The sequence below is a fragment of the Ranitomeya imitator genome, chromosome 4 (genome assembly GCF_032444005.1).
Source record: "Ranitomeya imitator isolate aRanImi1 chromosome 4, aRanImi1.pri, whole genome shotgun sequence".
Lineage (NCBI taxonomy): Eukaryota > Metazoa > Chordata > Amphibia > Anura > Dendrobatidae > Ranitomeya > Ranitomeya imitator.
Window position 1 is genome coordinate 643,742,765 of NC_091285.1, and position 19,941 is coordinate 643,762,705.

Genomic DNA, 19,941 nt, shown 5'->3' on the forward strand with positions numbered 1-19,941 from the left:
TCTTACTATTATTTATTAATTGTATTATTCTTACATTTGAATAAATAAAGTATATATGGATTCTAGACTCCCGATTCTTTAGAATCGGGCTGCCATCTAGTATATATATATATATATATATATATATATACACACAGCTCTGCAATATATGCATATATAGACACATAGCTCTACTACAGATTCATATATATATACGCACACAGCTCTGCGACATATACACATATAGACGCACAGCTCTGCTACATATGGATATATAGACACACACAGCTCTGCTACAAGAATAGCAGTCAATGCTTCGCGTTTGTGATACAGATCAACAAATTCCTTGCATATACATAGGAATTAATAAGTAACATTTTGGCTGACACCAGCTACCACTAGGGGGGAGCCATAAAATATATTGTATTTCATTCAAAATGTTGCACCATTTTGCTTTTACACTGGCTCCTCGTTTCCCTACATCCTCAACCTTGATGTGATTTGTGCTCATAAATCAAGGGAGAGGAGCTCAGAGAAGAACAGATAAAAGAATTACATTAACTCATTCTGCAGACAGCACAACACGGAGGCTATAGAAGGCAACATTTTTAATGAAACCCAATTGCAAAAATCCTTTTTTGACCCAAATACATCCATTTAAATGAGAAAAAAATAACTGTCTCCAAAACAAGACAACCCTTTATGAAAGGATTAGTATAGAAAATCTGCCAAAAATGTAAAAAAGATGCAGCTTTTTGTCTTGTCAAGAATCAATATGGTGCATGATCTGCTGTGCATGTCTGGCTGTCTTTACTGTATAATACACCTATCACTGGGGGACCCTCATCGCAGAGTGCAGCGTCAGCTAGGAGATAGCTGTATATGCGTCATGGCACTGGATATAATGTATATCGCGGTCATGTCGCCGTAGCATGCAGAAGAGGATGACGGTCAGTGAGACGTGTCTGTGGATATCATCAGTTAGAATAGGATGGCCATATCTGGAACAGACGTGGATGTAGCCCGCAGTGTGAGAAGACCCCCATACCTATTTTCACCTTCCTGACCAGGCCAAATTTTACAATTCATTTTATGTGTTAATAACTCTGGAACGCTTCAACGGATCCCACTGATTCTGAGATTATTTTCTCGTGACATGTTGTACTTCATGATAGTGTTAAAATTTTTTCGATATGACTTGCATTTATTTGCAGAAAAAAAAATCAAAAAGTTGGCGAAAATGTATACATTTTCAAACTTTTCATTTTTATGCCCTTAAACCATAGAGATATGCCACACTAAATAGTTAATAAATAACATGTCCCACATGTCGACTTTACATCAGCACAAACATTTTTTTTTTCCGTTAGGAAGTTAGAAGGGTTAAAAGTTGACCAGCGATTTCTAATTTTTCCAACAAAATTTACAAAACCAAATTCTAGGAACCACCTCACCTATAAAATAACTTTGACAGAAAAAACCCTAAAGTAACACCATTCTAAAAACCGCACTCCACAAGGTGATCAAAACCACATTCAAGAAGTTTATAAACCCTTCAGGTTCTTCACGGGAATTAATGGAATGTGGAAGGAAATCCAATTTTTTTTTATGTTCAAAACTGTAATAAAAGAAAATGGACCCCCAAATTTGTTGTGCTATTTCTCTTGAGCACACCGATTCCCCATATGTGGGGAGAACTACCGTTTGGGCGCACGGTAGGGCTCGGAAGGGAAGGAGCGCCGTTTGACTTTTTGAAAGCAAAATTGGCTGGAATCGAGAGCGTCATTTTGCGTTTGGAGAGCCCCTGATGTACCTAAACAGTGGAAACCCCCACAAGTAACCACATTTTGGTTAGACCCCTCAAGGAACTTATCTAGATGTGCGGTGATCACCTTGAACTCTTAGGTGCTTCACAGAAATTTATAACGTTTAGTTGTGAAAATAAAATCAAATTTTTCCCACAAAAATGTTGTTTTAGCCCCAATTTTTTTTATTTTCACTAGGGTAACAGGATAAAATAAACCCCCAAAATTGTTGTGCAATTTATCCTGAGTATGCCGATACACCATATATGGGGGAAAACTACTCTTTGGGCGTATGTCACAGCTTGGAAGGGAAGGAGTACCGTTTTACTTTTTTAACGCAAAATTGTCTGGAATCATTAGTGCACGCAATGTTGCCCCTGTTGTGCCTAAAGAGTGTAAACCAACCACAAGTGACCCCATTTTGGAAACTAGATCCCTTTAATTTAGAGCCAATTTTTTTTATTTTCACAAGGGTAACAGGAGAAGTTGCACCATACAATTTGTTGTGTAATTTCTCCTGAGAATGCCTATACCCCATATGTTGGGGAATACTACTGCACAGTGCAAAGCTCAGAAGGAGAGAAGCGCCATATTGGAGTTCTGATTTTGCTAGAATAGTTTGAGGGTGCCATGTCACATTGGCAGAACCCCTGAGGTGCCAGAAACCCCAATAAGTGACATTATTCCACAAAGTACACCCCAAAACATTCATATACCGATGCAGTGAGCATATTGACACCACATGTGCCTCACAGAATTTTGTACCATTGGGCGGTGAAGAAAGAATAATTACATTTTTGGCGCTAAAATGTTGTTTTAGCCCCAAATTTTTAATTTTCATAAGGGCTAGTAGGAAAAAATGGACCTCAGAGTTTGTTGTGCAATTTCTCCTGAGTGCGCCAATACCCTTCATGTAATCGGGAACTACTTTTCTGGCAGAGTGCAAAGCTCAGAAGGGAAGGAGCTGATTTTAGTGCTATGGTTTGAGGGTGCTTTGACTCACTGGGAGAGCCCCTGAGGTGCCAGAACAGCAGAACCCCCCCATAAGTGACCCCATTTTACAAACTACACGTCTCAGTTAATTCATCTAGGCGTGCAGTGATCATATTGAGACCAGATGTGTGTCACAGAATTTTATACCATTGGGCAGTGAAGAAATAATAATTACATTTTTACCTCAAAAATTTTGGTTTAGCCCCAGATTTTATATTTTCACACTGGGAAATGCATAAAAATGGCATCAAAATGTGTCCCACAATTTCTGCTGAATGTAGAAATACTCCATATGTGGCTGTACAGTACTGCTTAGACTCGGGAGGGACGGAGTGCTAATTGCATCATGGAGCCCACATTTTTTTAGACTAGTTTGCCGACTCCATATAAAGAGGGGCCCTAAGTGCTAGAAGAGCAGAATCCCCCCTCAAGTGACCCAATTTGGGAAATGATTTCCCTTTGAGAATTTATCTGCAGGTGTAGTGAGAATATTGACATCCTGGGTGTTTTCTAGGGACAAGAAGCAGTGGATGTTACTGAGTAAACTGCAAACTGCCATTGTAATGCCCAGTATGTTGTAGTGTCCATTACGTGGTAGTGTCCATTACGTGGTAGTGCCCAGCTCATGCTTCTGGAGACACTCACCTCTAAATTAGACGGCCTCTCATCGCTACAGAAATGCCAAAGATGTGGACTCAAAATGTGGTTTAGGCACACTGGGGCTCAGAACAGAGAAGGGTATTTGTATTTGAGAGTGTAGAATTTGCAGGATTTAGGGGGCGAGGAACCATAGGGCTTTACCAGAGCCTTTGTACTACCAGTAACGTGGAAGCCCCCTTTATTTCCATTAACAGATGACCGACCTGAGTGGAGACTTGCCTTTTTTGTGGATTCAGTTGAAGCTTTTACATAGCATTTAGGGTCACATTTATCCTGTGCTATACGCTGAGCACTTACTTTGGGGTTTCCCTCTAAATCTCTGAATTACGTGACTCAGATGAAACCCCCGAGAAATCCATTCACTATAATGAGGCAGCAGAGTTACTCTGGTCTCCATCTGACCTCTGTTCAGCAGTTTCCTTCATTTCAAAAGTGCACAAAACTGTGGCCGGTGGCATTCTTATGCATGCTTAAAAAGACGGACACCGCCGGATCATAGGACAGATGGTGTCCACAATGCCTCCATCTGCCTCATTGTAGAGAATCTTCTGCTATGGTTTCCTTCTGAACCATGTATTTCAAAGAATTGCACGAAAACCCCGATGTAAGAGCTCAGCGCAGTGTGCAGGATAAATGTGCGCCGAGCCTTACTGTGATCTGTGGGAGGCAGAATGAACAAACCAACAGCAGGTGAAGAATTGGTTTTATTTATTTTTTACATTGTTCCTTGTGCGGTGTAAGTGATTAGGTGACTTTATTCTTTGGGTCGGTGAGATTACAGCGATGCCAGGTTTATATAGTTTTTTATGTATCGCTGCTGTCACACACTAAAAAACACTTTTTATTGCAAAAATTTGTTTTTGCATCATCATAATTTTAGAGTTATAATTTTTTCAACTGAATCATGTGAGGGCTTGTTTGACATTTTTTGATCGCTTTGTATTCCAGTTTTTGGGAGGCAGAAAAAACAAAACCAGCAATTCAGGATTTTTTTTTATGCCTTTCCGTGTGTGGTAAAATTGACAAGGCAGCTATATTCTTTGGGTCAATACAATTACAGAAATATCACGTTTATATTTTTTTATGATTTCTTGCTTTTGCACAATAAAAACTAATAGTAAAAATAATTAGTTTTGCACGGCTTCATTCTGAGAGCTATAACTTGTTTACGTTTTTTCACTGATGGAGCTGTATGGCACCATGTTTTTGTAGGACAAGATGATTTTTTTCAACTGAACCATTTTTTATTTACATTCGTCTTTTTGATCACATTTGATTCCACTGTTTGTTTGGCAATATGATGAAAAGCAATTATTTTTTTTTGCCTCATTTTGATATACTTTTTACGATATTGACTAAAGGGGTTAACTAGTGAGACAGTTTTATAGGCCGGGTCGTTACGGATGCGGTGATGCCAAATATGTGCACTTTTTTTTTTTCACAAAAATACTTATTTATAGGTACAATATAAATTTTTATTCCATTTTTTTTATTATTTTGTGATTTAAAAAAATATATAATTGTACCTTTTTTTTTTTTTTTTTTTTTACTTTTTTACTTAGTCCCACTATCGGACTTTCACTTTTTGCAGTGTGATCACTTTATAAAGCATTTAGGGGATAAACTGCAGGTAGCGGTGCGGGCACCACTCCTGGCAGTGAGTGCTGGGTGTCAACTGAAAAACCGGCGGCGATAACGCATTCACAGCTACTATGCAAGCAAAATCGCCATGACGTATCCATACGTCCAAGGTCAGGAAGTACTACCCAACCTGGACGTATGGATACGTCCAAAGTCATGAAGTGTTTAAAGAGGGCCTGTCAGCAGCTTACAGGTGACCAGTTTTTGCTCTAATTTTATTCCTACTATTCCGCTGAGTTCTCTGTTTTGTTTTTTTAATCCGCCATATGGTTCCAAAGATACGGGCTTTTTTATTTAGGGTTAATCTTTGTGGTCTTCCAAGGGGGCGTGGCTTAAAGGAGAGCAGTCTAGAGACACGCCCCCAGAGTATCCCACAAGCCACACCCCTATAAAAGCCCATTACAATTCGCACTAAATAAAAAGGCCCGTATCTCTAACTATATGGCTGATTTAAAAAAAAAAATGAAAAACAGAATACTCAGGAGAATGGCGAGAATACATAAAGAGAAAAAATGGTCACTTTTGAGCCGGTGACATGTCCTCTTTCAGTGGTTATCCAAACTTTTTTAGTTTTTTTGTAGAAATGACACAATGATAAAAGCCAATCACAAGCTGGTCCTGCTGCCCAAAATCCCAGTGATCAGCCATAATCTCTGGGGATTGTTCCTATATTCTATATTTAATAGCATCACTGACATGTCGTATATGGTGGCTGATAATTGGAATTTCTGAGGATTTTTTATTTCTATTTTCTGTACAGGATTATGTCGGTGAGCTGAGCTTTTGTTTACAGCATTCAAGAGATACGCTTTATAGCAACTACATGGACCATAGCAGTAGCCTGGAGTTCACCCATTAACTTCTATGGGAGAGTGCTGTGGGCATGCTCTGTGACCTGTGCAGAGGTCAGTGGGTAGGGAGAAAGAATCTCTTTTATTGCCTATTACACATGATGGAACCTGTGTTATCTACTGTATATAGAGGTTATCAGTCATTGTACAGGAGGAGGAGGTGAGCTGTGACATCACCTATTGTGAATGGTGGATCCTGTTATCTACTGTATATAGAGGTGTTATCAGTCATTGTACAGGAGAAGGAGGTGAGCTGTGACATCACCTATTGTGAATGGTGGATCCTGTGTAATCTAATGTATATAGAGGTGTTATCAGTCATTGTACAGGAGGAGGAGGTGAGCTGTGACATCACCTATTGTGAATGGTGGATCATGTGTTATCTACTGTATATAGAGGTGTTATCAGTCATTGTACAGGAGGAGGAGGTGAGCTGTGACATCACCTATTGTGAATGGTGGATCCTGTGTTATCTACTGTATATAGAGGTGTTATCAGTCATTGTACAGGAGGAGGAGGTGAGCTGTGACATCACCTATTGTGAATGGTGGATCCTGTGTAATCTAATGTATATAGAGGTGTTATCAGTCATTGTACAGGAGGAGGAGGTGAGCTGTGACATCACCTATTGTGAATGGTGGATCCTGTGTTATCTACTGTATATAGAGGTGTTATCAGTCATTGTACAGGAGAAGGAGGTGAGCTGTGACATCACCTATTGTGAATGGTGGATCATGTGTTATCTACTGTATATAGAGGTGTTATCAGTCATTGTACAGGAGGAGGAGGTGAGCTGTGACATCACCTATTGTGAATGGTGGATCCTGTGTTATCTACTGTATATAGAGGTGTTATCAGTCATTGTACAGGAGGAGGAGGTGAGCTGTGACATCACCTATTGTGAATGGTGGATCCTGTGTAATCTAATGTATATAGAGGTGTTATCAGTCATTGTACAGGAGGAGGAGGTGAGCTGTGACATCACCTATTATGAATGGTGGATCCTGTGTTATCTACTGTATATAGAGGTGTTATCAGTCACTGTACAGGAGGAGGTGAGCTGTAACATCACCTATTGTCAATGGTGGATCCTGTGTAATCTACTGTATATAGAGGTGTTATCAGTCATTGTACAGGAGGAGGAGGTGAGCTGTGACATCACCTATTGTGAATGGTGGATCCAGTGTTATCTACTGTATATAGAGGTGTTATCAATCATTGTTCAGGAGGAGGAGGTGAGCTGTGACATCACCTATTGTGAATGGTGGATCCTGTGTTATCTACTGTATATAGAGGTGTTATCAGTCATTGTACAGGAGGAGGAGGTGAGCTGTGACATCACCTATTGTGAATGGTGGATCCTGTGTTATCTACTGTATATAGAGGTGTTATCAGTCATTGTACAGGAGGAGGAGGTGAGCTGTGACATCACCTATTGTGAATGGTGGATCCTGTGTTATCTACTGTATATAGAGGTGTTATCCGTCATTGTACAGGAGGAGGAGGAGGTGAGCTGTGACATCACCTATTGTGAATGGTGAATCCTGTGTTATTCACTGTATATAGAGGTGTTATCAGTCATTGTACAGGAGGAGGAGGTGAGCTGTGACATCCCCTATTGTGAATGGTGGATTCTGAGTTATCTACATGTATTGGAGAATAACAATGCGACTGCATATTGATCTATACAGAACAAGATGTGTCAGTCCAATATTAATCTCAGAAGCTAAAGTAAAACCTGCAAGATTTCATCCACACATATATATAGATGACAAGTATAATAGAAAAAAATGATTTAATTTCTTTCAGATATATTTAGAATATTTAAAGGGGTTGTCCTGTCAAAACCGATCAATTCCAGCCCGTTCAATGTGTGCTGCGGGGATTCGCCGGATTCAGACCCGGAGCGGAGGGTATATATGTGCGATACATACTCCCGACAAGTTGGCTTCGGCCTCGCTCCGTAGACTTGTATAGAGAGTGAGGCCATACCCACTGGCCAGGTATATATATAATGCATACATACTCTCTGTTCCTGGGTCTGAAACCTGCAAATCCCCGCAGTGCACAGTGCATGCGCTTGGGGGATTCATAAGTCTGCAGTCACGCCTCTCCATTATTAATTTGGCTTAATGTCACCTTACAATAGCAAGGTGACATTAACCCTTCATTACCCCATATCCCACCACTACACGGGAATGGGAAGAAAGTGGCCAAGTGCCAGAATAGGCGCATCTTCCAGATGTGCCTTTTCTGGGGTGGCTGGGGGCAGGTGTTTTTAGCCAGGGGGGGCCAATAACCATGGACCCTCTCCAGGCTATTAATATCTGCCCTCAGTCACTGGCTTTACTACTCTGGCGGAGAAAATTGCGTGGGAGCCCACGCCAATTTTTTCCGCCATATAGCCCTCTAATTTAATAGCTAGAACAGCCAAATTTTGCATATACACACTACTAACATTAGTAGTGTGGATTATGCAAAAAAAATGGTGATATGAGATGGTTTACTGTATGTAAACCAGGTCTCATATCATGTCGGGTTTAGGAAGAAGATAGGAAAAGCCGGCAATTAAATTACCAGCCTTAAAGCTATCTAGCGCTGTATGAAGTAATAATATATATACATATATGTGTCTCACTGACATATATATATATATATATACCTATTCTATGTATACACATTTATTCTACCTATTCTACTGGAAGCTGTCAGTGTGATTTTACTGTACACCGCACTGAATTACCGGCTTTTCTCTCTAACACCGCTGCGTATTTCTCGCAAGTCACACTGCTGGTCCATGTGTAATCCGTATTTTTGGGGCTTCCATAGACTTTCATTGGCGTTTTTTTGCGCAATACGGTGACAAACGCAGCATGCTGCGATTTTCTACGGCCGTAGAAAGCCGTATAATACTGATCAGTAAAATACGGCAGATAGGAGCAGGGGCATAGAGAATAATTGGGACATTTGTTAGGCGAGTTTTACGGACGTATTTTATGCGCTCATACGTCCGTAAAACTCGCTAGTGTGACGCCGGCCTAAAGCTGCGTGTCCAGTCTATGAGATGTGTGTGTGTGTGTGTGTGTGTAAGTAGCTGAGTTGTGAGTTGGTGAAGCAGAGTTATATATATGCGCATGTAGCAGAGTTGTGTGTGTATCAAAACTATGTGTGTTACATAGGTGTGTGTGTATGTAGTCAAGCTGTGTGCGTGCGCATGTAGCAGAGCTGTGTGTGTATATGTTGCAGAGCTGTGTATGCTGCAGAGCTATGTGTTTGTACAGCAGAGTTGAGTCTGCATCTATGGTGTGTGCAGCAGTGTTGTGTATATGTGTGCGCTGCATATATTGCATATATGCAATCCTAGGCCTCTTTTAGTAATAATGTTCCCCATTCTGGTGTAATGTCCCCATCCTTGACCCCTTTCAGTAACAATGTCCCCCATCCTAGTGTAATGTCCTCATCCTGGGCCCCATCCAGTTATAATATCCCCCATCCTAGTGTAATGTACCCATGTTAGGCCTCCTTTAGTAATAATGTCCCCCATTCTGGTGTAATGTTCCCATCCTGGCCCCTTCCAGTAATATATGTGTCCCATTCTGGGCCCATCCTGTAATAATGATCCCAGTTCTGTCACTGTTCTCTAAGATATGTAAAAAAATCTCAAAACGATTCTTCTCGCCTTCCCCCACTCCCACACCGTCCTTTTTCTATAGATGGCACAGAGGACAGTAGCTGAGCTCACCGTGCCTGCTATGGGCGACGCATGACGTCACTGATATGCACCACCTGTAACTGGCCCCTCGATGTCAGCTACAGGCCTCTGATTGGCCGGTAGCGTTTATTGCGGTGCAGGGACCCGGTGAGTCTCTGCGCTGCAATACAGTTTAGCTGAAAGGGATCCTTGGTTGCCCATCCAGCTTAAATAGGTGCTGTGTCGGTGGGTCCCCCTCCTGCATGAGCCAGGTCGCAGTCTCACCCTCTGCTACCACGATCATTGTGCCCCTACACATACCTTAACATTTGTGGTCTACAGCATTATTCTACACAGCAGCGTACAGCTCTGCCCACCATAACCTTTTGGGGATTTTGGTAACAGACTCCAATTTCTCACAACGTACCTTCAGTATAACACCGCAATATACTTGGCAAACGCACGACAGGCTGCAATTCACATCACAGCCACTAGATGTCCACATGTAGACACCTATAACATAAACATCTCCCAGCAGAGTGTCTCAAAGTTTTATTTATTTTTTTTTCAAAGGGGCTCATCTCGGGCTACTCATCTGGAGATATATAAAGGAGAAGTAAAAAAAAAAAAAAAAAAAAAGCGTAAGCGCGTATAACATATTTCTTATCAATGATACGAGATCCAGAGCCTGCAGCCCGCACAGCATGCAGAGCGGTGGCAGCCGACATTTATAAACGCCATGCTGCGTTCCGGCTCTTAGTGTTATCGCTATTCTGTGGGGCGCAGATGACATATTTAGACGATTCCTCGGGGGAACCTCCAGGAGGTGAAATCTGACAATAGATTCCAGGAAGACGTGTGGATAAATCTTTCCCTCTGATTCAGGATACATTAATCACGGCCCTGGAATTGCAGCTACATAGTAATAAGGGAATGGCGCTGGCCGGCACCCAGGACTATTGGGCCGAGATCGATGGGATAACCACATATTATTGGGGGAAGCAGCGCGGCATTATTAATTGACGTTAATTGTGAGAAAGTAGCGCACGGTTACAATTCACTTTAAGGATCGGCAACTGCTAATTGGCGTCCCTGACTGCTACTGTTAACAGGTTGGGGGCTAATTGACTGTAGCGCCCCCTAGAGGATAGCACTGACAGCAGGTCAACCCCTTGGCTGCATGTACGTACAGCACTTAGCTTGTAATATACCGATAAAGCGTGCCAGTATCAATGAGACTGCGCCGCCTTTAATAGGACAGTCCAGGCGGTTAGCGACTCGAGTCTCGAGCGTTACTAATGGATTACTGCGAGCATTCTGCTCAGCTGATGATTACCCCTTCCGAAACGCTCAGCCATCGTGCGGTATCCGATGCTCACACAAGATGGAGCTACAGGAGCCCGAAAACAGCCACAAAGATGGCAATGTGCTAACCCGCCACCAGACAGCTGCGTGAAACCACTGTCATCAATGCCAATATACAGTGAAGCGTTAAATACATACCCCACACGGACCCGTAGACTTACATTGAAGATTTAGATCCGACGCTCAAATCAGTCTCGTACACGTCCCCAAGATTTTGCACAGACTGCAAAAGAAAAATCAAACATGTGAGCAGCCCCATACTGTGCTCGGTACAAATTCTACTAGTTAAAAACATGGATAGTACCTGGACGTGAAAAACGATCAAGCTAATACTGCGATTAAACCTGCACAGCTAAATATAACTGCTATATAGTGTCCCAATAAAACTGCTATATATATCGGAAATAAAACCGCCACACAACGTTCAAATAAAACTGAGCATTGTCTGACAATTTTATTTAAGAACTATATGGCAGTTATATTTGAGCACTATATGGGAGTTTTATTTCAGCACTACATGGCAGGTTTTATTCAAGAACTACATATCAGTTATTTTTAGCACTATATACGAGTTTAATTTCAGCACTATATGGCATCTTTATTCAGGGACTATATGGCAGTTATTTTTGAGCACTCTATGGGAGTTTTATTTCTGCACTATATGGCAGTTTTATTTGAGTATTGTATTTCAGTTTTATTCTGGGACTATATGGCATCTTTATTCAGGAACTATATGGCATCTTTTTTTGAGCACTCTATGGGAGTTTTATTTCTGCACTATATGGCAGTTTTATTTGAGCATTGTACTTCAGTTTTATTCTGGGACTATATGGCAGCTTTATTCAGGCACTATATGGCAGTTATTTTTGAGCACTATATGGGAGTTTTATTTCTACACTATATGGCAGTTTTATTCTGGGACTATATGGCAGTTTTATTATGGGTCTACATGGCAGTATTATTCAGGGGTTATATGGCAGTTTTATTCAGGTACTATATGGCAGTTTTATTTGAGCATAATATGGCAGTTCTATTCAGGGACTATATGGCAGTTTTATTTGAGCAATTATGGCAGTTTTATTCTGTGACGGTAGGGCAGTTTTATTCAGGCTGTATATGACAAATAAAACTGCCATATAGTCCCTGAATAAAACATCCATATTGTGCTCAAATATAGTGCTTAAAAAATGGTCAGAAAGTGCCTGAGTAAAATTGTCATATAGTAACCAAATAAAACAGCCATATAGTGCTCAGATATAGCTGCCATACAGTGCGCAGATATAACTGCCATATAGTGAACAAATAAAACAGCCATATAGTGCTCAGATATAGCTGCCATACAGTGCGCAGATATAACTGCCATATAGTGAACAAATAAAACTGCCATATAGTCCTTGAATAAAGCTGCAATATAGTGCTGAAATACATCTGTCGTATGGTGTCCAAGTAAAACTTCATTATAGCGCTCAAATAAAACTGCCATATAGTGTCACGATTGATCTTGGCATAAGATTTAATTAGGTTGCGTGGGCGAGGGAGATGCAGTTATTCCATGGGCGATCTCCTCGGCACAACGGCTCTGATCACACGATCGTGGTGATGCCATGGTATACTCACCGGATTGCACCGATCATTTTTCGGCAAGAAAGGGTTAGCAGAATCCATCTTTACTGAGCCGTTGCAGAAGATTACATATCACTCATCCTGCGTGAAATACGATATGTACAGTATTTCTGAGTTATCTGTATGAACAGCCCAGAAAATGATTACTGCGCAAAACTCATTATAATAAAAGGTATTTTACGGGGCCGAGAGGTAAAGGGTCGGTGACATAACTAATCGATGGAATTGACCACAGGTCACTTAACCAATCACACTGATCCCCGAGAAAACGATGTCATAAAGATCTTTGTCTAATTAGAATCTGACTCCAATTCGTCACGCCGTTTCCTCCTTCTGATTTATGGTGGCCGGCCCGCTCCCTGCTGGCGGTATTAATAATCCTGACGAACGTTGGGTTCTTCTCTACCATCGTATACTGGCAAATGTAAAAAAACATTGGGCTAGCCAATAAATCCCTGATCCTACAGTTCTGATGAATGAACCCAGCAGCAATTAAGGAATCCCCGATCCCTCAATAGATTGATGAAGAACGCAGCAGCTTTCAGAACAATGCAGTTCAGAAAATTTAGGAAAATTTAGAGTTTTTCCAAAACTATTGAATCTAGTCCACCGATACAAATGTTCCATCATTTACGATGAACCCGTCGTCTAATACCTACATAGATCATTGGTCCGCATGAGAATGCACTCATACAATTCATTGGAGGCATCCACCAACGAAGATTTCGAAACGGACCTAATTTTTTTTTTTTCTTTATGGTAGGGCATACTTTTATAGAATTTTGTAATATGCGTTTGGTAGACATTAGTCGGGTCTTCCTCATCCGTCAGCAGCCTATAGATCCCCTGTAAATGTTCAGTAACCTCCTCAAGTTAACAGAAGCAGTGTAGAGTGATCCGGTATGTAGGGGAGGGGAGGAGGGGGATGCAGCTGCAGCTTCTCTCAATCTTTAAAGTGATTCAATGAAACTCCTTGTTGTGAGAGTGGACAGAGAGCAAAATTAAGGAGGCATATAAGTGTCCCAAACCGGCAGAAAAGATAATAAAAGGAGAAGGCATCTTACTCGTGGAGTGGTTGGAAGGAAAGTAAAGGTGGCGACTGTGATCTACTGTGACAGAGAGTGTTCTAATGTGAGAAAAAGTGATACGCTGTGACAGAGAGTGATCTACTGAGACATAAAGTGATCTAGTGTGACAGAGAGTGAGCTAATGTGACAGAAAAGAATCTACTGAGACAGGGAGTGATGTACTGACAGAGTAATCTACTATGACAGAGAGCGATCTACTGTGACAGGAAGCGATCTACTGAGACATAGAGTGATCTGCTGTGACAGGAAGCGATCTACTGAGACATAGAGTGATCTGCTGTGATAAACGAGTGCTAGAGATGAATGTAATGAGCCATCGCTCTGATGTAGGGCCGTGTGCGCACTCAGTGATGGGACGCTATTACAGTAAGCTTCATACAGCGATATTCTGCTGTCAGCGGCACTGCAGTGTATTAGTAAGGTAGCGCATTAATAAAATATCGCTCTAAAAAGCTCTTACAGTGAGATGGGTTCATCTAATGTGACATGCTACAAAATACTGAGTAAGGTCCTATTATACATGCATCTGCGGCCAACATCATAGGGAAATCAAGTGCAAGTTGTCACCACGAGGTGGTGTATCCTCATCCATCCATCGGGGCTGCTCTGGCATTTGCTGTGTTGGACCTCCACTGTTCTGAGAATGGTGACTTCTCCTGAGGATATCTTCTTCATATCATGCTAGTGGATATCTCCTTTATCTCATGGTAGTGGATATCTCCTTTATCTCATGGAAGTGGATATCTCCTCTATCTCATGGTGGTGGATATCTCCTCTATCTCATGGTAGTGGATATCTCCTTAATCTCATGGTAGTGGATATCTCCTCTATCTCATGGTGGTGGATATCTCCTCTATCTCATGGTAGTGGATATCTCCTTAATCTCATGGTAGCGGATATCTCCTCTATCTCATGGTGGTGGATATCTCCTCTATCTCATGGTGGTGGATATCTCCTCTATCTCATGGTGGTGGATATCTCCTTAATCTCATGGTAGCGGATATCTCCTCTATCTCATGGTAGCGGATATCTCCTCTATCTCATGGTAGCGGATATCTCCTCTATCTCATGGTAGTGGATATCTCCTCTATCTCATGGTAGTGGATATCTCCTCTATCTCATGGTAGTGGATATCTCCTTAATCTCATGGTAGCGGATATCTCCTCTATCTCATGGTAGCGGATATCTCCTCTATCTCATGGTAGTGGATATCTCCTCTATCTCATGGTAGTGGATATCTCCTTAATCTCATGGTAGTGGATATCTCCTCTATCTCATGGTAGTGGATATCTCCTCTATCTCATGGTAGTGGATATCTCCTCTATCTCATGGTAGTGGATATCTCCTCTATCTCATGGTAGTGGATATCTCCTCTATCTCATGGTAGTGGATATCTCCTCTATCTCATGGTAGTGGATATCTCCTCTATCTCATGGTAGTGGATATCTCCTCTATCTCATGGTAGTGGATATCTCCTCTATCTCATGGTGGTGGATATCTCCTCTATCTCATGGTAGTGGATATCTCCTTAATCTCATGGTAGTGGATATCTCCTCTATCTCATGGTGGTGGATATCTCCTCTATCTCATGGTAGTGGATATCTCCTTAATCTCATGGTAGTGGATATCTCCTCTATCTCATGGTGGTGGATATCTCCTCTATCTCATGGTAGTGGATATCTCCTTAATCTCATGGTAGCGGATATCTCCTCTATCTCATGGTGGTGGATATCTCCTCTATCTCATGGTGGTGGATATCTCCTCTATCTCATGGTGGTGGATATCTCCTTAATCTCATGGTAGCGGATATCTCCTCTATCTCATGGTAGCGGATATCTCCTCTATCTCATGGTAGCGGATATCTCCTCTATCTCATGGTAGTGGATATCTCCTCTATCTCATGGTAGTGGATATCTCCTCTATCTCATGGTAGTGGATATCTCCTTAATCTCATGGTAGCGGATATCTCCTCTATCTCATGGTAGCGGATATCTCCTCTATCTCATGGTAGTGGATATCTCCTCTATCTCATGGTAGTGGATATCTCCTTAATCTCATGGTAGTGGATATCTCCTCTATCTCATGGTAGTGGATATCTCCTCTATCTCATGGTAGTGGATATCTCCTCTATCTCATGGTAGTGGATATCTCCTCTATCTCATGGTAGTGGATATCTCCTCTATCTCATGGTAGCGGATATCTCCTCTATCTCATGGTAGTGGATATCTCCTCTATATCATGGTAGTGGATATCTCCTCTATCTGTGATGGTGAAGCCTTTAGCAGTGGCTCAGGCAAGTGCTGTCACTATGCTCAGTGTCCGGAGGAGCCCCATAGTGTTATCCAGGTCCATCTCTATTGAAAGGTCTGTCTGCCACTAGTGCCCATCCAGCTGTAATGTGAACGTGAGCCTTAATCCCGCATTAATACAGAAACTGTGCACTGGTTACTGGTAAGTAAATGTAAGTAATGATTGCGCAAAGTGGATGTGCAATGGCAGCAACAGTTCCCTTATTAGTACTAATGACAAAGCGAGTACAAGACCATCAGCCATCTTCCCATAATACCACCATCCGCCGTTCTCCCCATAATACCACCATCCACAGTTCTCCCCAAAATACCACCATCCGCCGTTCTCCCCATAATACCACCATCTACAGTTCTCCCCAGAATACCACCACCCGCCGTTCTCCCCATAATATCACCATCCACCGTTCTCCCCATAATATCACCATCCGCCGTTCTCCCCATAATACCACCATCCACCGTTCTCCCCATAATATCACCATCCGCCGTTCTCCCCATAATACCACCATCCACCGTTCTCCCCATAATATCACCATCCACCGTTCTCCCCATAATACCACCATCCGCCGTTCTCCCCATAATACCACCATCCGCCGTTCTCCCCATAATACCACCATCCACCGTTCTCCCCATAATATCACCATCCGCCGTTCTCCCCATAATACCACCATCCACCGTTCTCCCCATAATACCACCATGCACCGTTCTCCCAATAATACCACCATCCGCCGTTCTCCCCATAATACCACCATCCACCGTTCTCCCCATAATATCACCATCCGCCGTTCTCCCCATAATACCACCATCCACCGTTCTCCCCATAATATCACCATCCGCCGTTCTCCCCATAATACCACCATCCGCCATTCTCCCCATAATACCACCATCCGCCGTTCTCCCCATAATACCACCATCCACAGTTCTCCCCATAATACCACCATCCACAGTTCTCCCCATAATACCACCATCCACAGTTCTCCCCATAATACCACCATCCACAGTTCTCCCCATAATACCACCATCCACAGTTCTCCCCATAATACCACCACCCGCCGTTCTCCCCATAATACCACCATCCGCCGTTCTCCCCATAATACCACCATCCACAGTTCTCCCCATAATACCACCATCCACAGTTCTCCCCATAATACCACCATCCACAGTTCTCCCCATAATACCACCATCCGCCGTTCTCCCCATAATACCACCATCCACAGTTCTCCCCAAAATACCACCATCCGCCGTTCTCCCCATAATATCACCATCCGCCGTTCTCCCCATAATATCACCATCCGCCGTTCTCCCCATAATACCACCATCCACTGTTCTCCCCATAATACCACCATCCGCCGTTCTCCCCAAAATACCACCATCCGCCGTTCTCCCCATAATACCACCATCCGCCGTTCTCCCCATAATACCACCATCCGCCGTTCTCCCCATAATACCACCATCCGCCGTTCTCCCCAAAATATCACCATCCGCCGTTCTCCCCATAATACCACCATCCGCCGTTCTCCCCATAATACCACCATCCACCGTTCTCCCCATAATACCACCATCCACAGTTCTCCCCATAATACCACCATCTACAGTTCTCCCCATAATACCACCATCCACAGTTCTCCCCATAATACCACCATCCGCCGTTCTCCCCATAATACCACCATCTACAGTTCTCCCCATAATACCACCATCCACAGTTCTCCCCATAATACCACCATCCACCGTTCTCCCCATAATATCACCATCCGCCGTTCTCCCCATGATACCACCATCCGCCGTTGTCCCCATAATACCACCATCCACAGTTCTCCCCAAAATACCACCATCCGCCGTTCTCCCCAAAATATCACCATCCGCCGTTCTCCCCATAATACCACCATCCGCCGTTCTCCCCATAATACCACCATCCACCGTTCTCCCCAAAATACCACCATCCGCCGTTCTCCCTATAATACCACCATCCACAGTTCTCCCCAAAATACCACCATCCGCCGTTCTCCCCATAATACCACCATCCGCCGTTCTCCCCATAATACCACCATCCGCCGTTCTCTCCAAAATACCACCATCCACAGTTCTCCCCATAATACCACCATCCACCGTTCTCCCCATAATACCACCATCCGCCGTTCTCCCCATAATACCACCATCCACCGTTCTCCCGATAATATCACCATCCGCCGTTCTCCCCATAATACCACCATCCGCCGTTCTCCCCATAATACCACCATCCGCCGCTCTCCCCATAATACCACCACCCGCCGCTCTCCCCATAATACCACCACCCGCCGTTCTCCCCATAATACCACCACCCGCCATTCTCCCCATAATACCACCATCCGCCGTTCTCCCCATAATACCACCATCCGCCGTTCTCCCCATAATACCACCATCCGCCGTTCTCCCCATAATACCACCATCCGCCGCTCTCCCCATAATACCACCACCCGCCGTTCTCCCCATAATACCACCACCCGCCGTTCTCCCCATAATACCACCATCCGCCGTTCTCCCCATAATACCACCATCCGCCGTTCTCCCCATAATACCACCATCCACCGTTCTCCCCATAATACCACCATCCGCCGCTCTCCCCATAATACCACCATCCGCCGTTCTCCCCATAATACCACCATCCACAGTTCTCCCCATAATACCACCATCCACAGTTCTCCCCATAATACCACCATCCGCCGTTCTCCCCATAATACCACCATCCGCCGTTCTCCCCATAATACCACCATCCACCGTTCTCCCCATAATACCACCATCCGCCGCTCTCCCCATAATACCACCATCCGCCGTTCTCCCCATAATACCACCATCCACAGTTCTCCCCATAATACCACCATCCACAGTTCTCCCCATAATACCACCATCCGCCGTTCTCCCCATAATACCACCATCCGCCGTTCTCCCCATAATACCACCATCCGCTGTTCTCCCCATAATACCACCATCCACCGTTCTCCCCAAAATACCACCATCCGCCGTTCTCCCTATAATACCACCATCCACCGTTCTCCCGATAATATCACCATCCGCCGTTCTCCCCATAATATCACCATCCGCCATTCTCCCCATAATACCACCATCCGCCGTTCTCCCCATAATACCACCATCTACAGTTCTCCCCATAATATCACCATCCGCCGTTCTCCCCATAATACCACCATCCGCCGTTCTCCCCATAATACCACCATCTACAGTTCTCCCCATAATACCACCATCCGCCGTTCTCCCCATAATACCACCATCCGCTGTTCTCCCCATAATACCACCATCCGCTGTTCTCCCCATAATACCACCATCCACCGTTCTCCCCAAAATACCACCATCCGCCGTTCTCCCTATAATATCACCATCCGCCGTTCTCCCCATAATATCACCATCCGCCGTTCTCCCCATAATACCACCATCCGCCGCTCTCCCCATAATACCACCACCCGCCGTTCTCCCCATAATACCACCACCCGCCGTTCTCCCCATAATACCACCATCCGCCGTTCTCCCCATAATACCACCATCCACCGTTCTCCCCATAATACCACCATCCGCTGTTCTCCCCATAATACCACCCTCCGCCGTTCTCCCCATAAGACCACCAGCCATTGTTCGCCCCATAAAAGTGACAGCCACGACTCCTTTAAGGGTATGTGCACACGTTGCGGATTTTGCAGCAGTTTTCCCTGAGTTTACAGTACCATGTAAATCTATGGAAAACAAAATCCGCAGTGCACATGCTGCGGGAAAAAAACGCCCGGAAACACTGCGTTGTTTATTTCGCAGCATGTTCATTCTTTGTGCGGATTCCGCAGCGGTTTACACCTGCTCCATAATAGGAATCCGCACAAAAACCACATAAAATCTGAGGTAAATCCGCAGGTAAAGCGCAGTGCTTTTTACCTGCGGATTTCTCAAAACAGGTGTGGA

At 43.6% G+C, this 19,941-nt stretch overlaps 1 protein-coding gene across 9 annotated transcripts in view; it reads left to right on the forward strand.

Moving 5' to 3' along the window:
* ANK1 (ankyrin 1) overlaps positions 1 to 19,941 on the forward strand; it is a 422,616-nt gene that overhangs the window by 16,354 nt on the left and 386,321 nt on the right. The gene's annotated exons all lie outside the window — the stretch shown is intronic.